The 4,556-nt window shown below is 36.2% G+C and overlaps 1 non-coding gene across 1 annotated transcript; it reads right to left on the minus strand.

The window, feature by feature from the left end:
• Positions 1–3,077: 3,077 nt before the first annotated feature.
• On the minus strand, positions 3,078–3,184 carry LOC113772748. Its single transcript, XR_003468701.1, has one exon. It is a non-coding gene; the product is annotated as a small nucleolar RNA R71 (small nucleolar RNA).
• Positions 3,185–4,556: the final 1,372 nt, after the last annotated feature.

Raw genomic sequence — 4,556 nt, forward strand, 5'->3', positions numbered from 1 at the left:
CGTCAGCATAGAAATTTGACCAAAAATTACCCACAGGAAGATTATCATATTCAGCAACATGACAATTATATGATGAACTCTTTTATGATTTTCAATGCAATAACTCCCATGAAAAAGAGTATAGGAGATCAGAAAGCTCAACCATGAGTTTACATTGAGTTGTATTAAGCAAAAGAGAAATTTCATGAATTTACCTGCTCCATGTCATCACAGGTCAAAACACCAAATATGCATGGAACACCTGGAATTCATTCAAAGGAAAATTAAATATTTCACCATTAAGGCACTGTAAATGTTTTGAGACTGCATTCCACGGACAGAATTGTCTGTATCTGAAACACAAAAATGAAGTTATAAGTGTGCACACAACAACGCAAGTTGATGATTCCTAGGTTGCTTCTACGGTGGAAAGCTGAGTCGTCTTTGTATAGTAGGCAGAACAAAAGGAATGAGGACAGCACATGTGATAAGAGTTTATTTTACGTATTTTTAAGTGCATTTTATTAGTTAATTTTGAGTTGATTATTTAGTTTTATAAATAAAATAAAGAGGTTTTTGGTAAAATTATATATTTTTGGTAAAAGTGGATAATATTGCATTTCTATTGATTTTAATGGTAAAAACTTCATTTTTATGCAGGAATGATGATTCAATCACCAAAGGATGTCAAATGAGGTAAAAAATAGAGATTTGGTGATGAATTCAAGTGGCAACAAGAAGAATGAAGTGAAAAATGTTCAAGTGAGGAAATGCAATACAAGTCAGTTTTGACACTCTTCAGTATTTTGACCATATCTGGAGCTACAGTTATCGGATTGAGGTGATCTTTATACCATTTTAAAGCTAAGAAAGAGACCTACAATTCGTATGAAGACATCGAAATCCATTTCTGCCATCTTCATGGGCAAAACGTTGGAATACAGAAGCTGCATTCTGTGGTCGGAAGTTAAAACAGAGGTTTGAACAGGTGACAGTATTTCGATCATATCTCAGGCTACAATGCTCCGATTTGGATGATTCTTGAAGCATTGGAAAGCTAAATCAAAGGGTTACAACTTTTGTGTTTTGCACAAAAGCTAGTTTGGCCTTTATCATGGAGAAAATCGCAGTTGAAATAAGGCCAGAGTGAAAACGCGAGTAGAAAAAACGCGAGTTTATACCGCGTTTTGTGTAGGCGCGTTTTATAGCCGAAATTCTGCAATTTGACTCAGTCAATTCTCTTGTGTGCATACCACTTTCCAGCTATAAGATGCAAGGGAATTCGGTGCACATGCTTCTGCAATAAAAGAGAAGACCAAATGAGTGTGGACAAAAGGAAACATCATATCTTTGACTTCTTTTTACAAAATCTGAGTGGAGGAAATTATGAAGTGAGAGGAATGGAATTTCTACCACCTTTTATGCAGAAATACAGGGGAGAAGCCTGGATGACCAGACGTAGCTAGTTTTCCTTCTTGCAACAAGTTTTCTCTCTAGTTAAGAGTTCTTAGAGAAGCATTTAGAGTTTTCACTTGTAATCATATTGTGCAAGAACATAGCAGGAATTGGAGAGCTTCACCTTCAATTGGCTAAGCTTTCTTTTATCTTTCTTATACTTGTACTTTATGATGTTTTGCATTAATAAACTTGTGAATATGAGTGTTTTATCATTCATGAGTAGCTAATTTTCTTTATCTAGGGAGTAGATGAAACTTATGGCCAAATGATATGAAGTGATTGTTATTCATTCTTGTTATGTCTTGTATTAACTTATCTACTTGTGTATGTTGGATTACTTGTTGTTGCTTGATCACCAATAGCAGGTTTATAGTTATTTTTATTCATTGAGAAATGGTAAAAATAATGGAATGACACAAGTAGAACTTGAGTTGTATATTCATGAGAATAGAAATACGTTCAAGTGGATGAAATCTGCATTTCATGTGTGAATAAGAACAGATTTAGTATTTACCAAGAGATTAGGACAAACTAATCTGTTTTAACCCATTATTATCATGAGAATGTGATTCTGGTATTTCTGGAAATGAATCCTTGGTTAAACAAGAGCAGTAACAAGTGTTGAATTAATTCATTTTAGATCTTTTGTGTCATAAGTGGAATCTACATCCCTAGATCTTAATATTTAGTGAATTCTACTCCCCTTGAGATATTGCATTTATCTATTTAAGAATTTTTGTAGTTGAATTAAAATCTGAAGTTTCTGCTCAAATTAATTGTGAGTCTAAATAATAGAGTAAATTAGTATCTAATAATTGTTTTAAATTGCTCCTCGTGGGATCGACCCGATACACATCTCGTACTACAATTGCGACCTGTATACTTGCAGTCCAACGGGTGTAAATTCGGAATTAAACTTGCACTTAAAGTAAAAACCCGTCAAGTTTTTGGCGCCGTTGCCGGGGAGCGGCAATATTAGAGCCTAATCATCTTTATTAATTTAGACAGCTTTATTTTTTTTAGATTATATTTAATCTTATATTATAATCAGTTTTTTTTTACCTTTGAAGTTGCATAATATCCCTTATTTCTGTTTGTAGTGTATGCACCGGGAGTCTCGAGAAGTCGCACCTTTCGATCCAGAAATTGAGAGGACACTACGTAGACAAAGGAGGCACACACAACAGCAAGAGGAACAAGAGATTTGGCAACCGATAGAGGAAATTTTGATAGAACTACCATTTGAAGAAGAAATGGCCGAAAATGACCCAAATAGGCGAGTTCTACGAGATTATACTCTACCGGGAACACAAGGATCTCAAACAAGCATAGTAAGGCCTACGGTAAATGCTAACAATTTTGAGATTAAACCATCACTTATCCAAATGGTTCAACAATCTCAATTTGGAGGTAATGCAGTAGAAGATCCTAATACACACTTAGCTACATTCTTGGAAATTTGTGATACAATTAAAATGAATGGAGTTAGTGATGATGCCATAAGGCTAAGATTGTTCCCATTTTCATTGAGAGATAAGGCCAAACTTTGGCTACACTCTCATGCTCCTAATACTTTCACTGGATGGGATGAACTATCAAGAGCATTCTTAAATAAGTATTTTCCACCAGGTAAGACTGCTAAGTTTAGAATGGATATCACTAGTTTTAGCCAATTGGAAGGTGAATCATTATATGAGGCATGGGAAAGGTTTAGAGATTTGCTTCGGAAATGTCCACATCATGGACTGCCGGAATGGTTAATCATACAAACCTTCTATAATGGTTTAGTTTTTTCTACTAAAACTATGATCGATGCAGCCGCAGGTGGAGCTTTAATGGGTAAATCACCCCAAGAAGCTCAGAATTTGATAGAAGAAATGGCCGCAAATAACTACCAATGGGCCAATGAGAGAGGTAATACAAGACGTCACGCAGGTATGATCGAAATGGACACTCTCAATATGTTGAGTGCTCAAATGAATAATGTGATGAAATTGCTAAGTAGACAAGGTGGAGTTGGTCCAAGTTCATCTAATGCACATGTAGCATGTTGTTCTATATGTGGAGGTGAACATGATAGTAATGAGTGTGTTGATTCTGAACAGGTACAATTCGTCAATAATTACAATCGTAATGCTCAAAATAACCCCTACTCGAATACTTACAATCCGGGGTGGAGAAATCATCCAAACTTTGGATGGAAAGATCAAGGCAATCAACAAAGGCCAACCAATCCGTCGGGATTTCAACCAAGGCAACCACAGGCTGAAACTAAACCAAGTTGGGAGATCGCGGTGGAAAAACTTGCTAAGGTGACTTCGGATAGATTCGAGCGAGTTGAGGGGCGGTTGGACCAATTAGCTGGGATGTACAGAAACTTGGAGGTTCAAATTGATCAAATTGCCAATGTGATCAACAATAGAAACCCTGGTGAATTACCAAGTAAAACCGAAGTGAATCCGAGAGAGCATGTCAATGCAATCATTCTTAGAAGCGGTAAAACGGTTGAGGGATTCGATTTTGAAAATTCAGGTGGTGAAAAAGACAAGAAGCAAGAAATTGAAGGGGAGCAAGAAAGTCAAAATGATCATGTTATCATTGATATTGATGCACTTCATCCCAAATTAAATTCTAATGTGATACCTTTTCCTCACAGGTTGAAGAAAGATGGACAGGATCGGGAGTTTGAAAAGTTCTTCAAAATGTTTAAACAATTGCACATTAACATTCCTTTCATTGATGCTATAACACAGATTCCCTCTTATGCACGTTTCTTGAAAGACATCATGTCAAAGAAGAGGAAAATTGTAGATAATGAGATGATAGCATTAACGGAAGAGTGCAGTGCATTGATTAAGAATAAACTCCCTCCTAAATTGAAAGATCCGGGAAGTTTTTCTATTCCTTGCACTATTGGTCAATTGCATTTTTCTAATGCTTTATGTGATTTAGGTGCAAGTGTGTCACTTATGCCGTTATCGGTTGCCCGGAGATTGGGACTTCAAGAGCTAAAAGCTACCAATATTACATTGCAATTGGCGGATCGGTCAATCACACATCCCATGGGTATTTTGGAAAATGTGCTCATAAAGGTAAGACAATCTATAATACCTGTGGAT

This window comes from Coffea eugenioides, chromosome 5 (genome assembly GCF_003713205.1).
Source record: "Coffea eugenioides isolate CCC68of chromosome 5, Ceug_1.0, whole genome shotgun sequence".
In the NCBI taxonomy this organism is placed as follows: domain Eukaryota; kingdom Viridiplantae; phylum Streptophyta; class Magnoliopsida; order Gentianales; family Rubiaceae; genus Coffea; species Coffea eugenioides.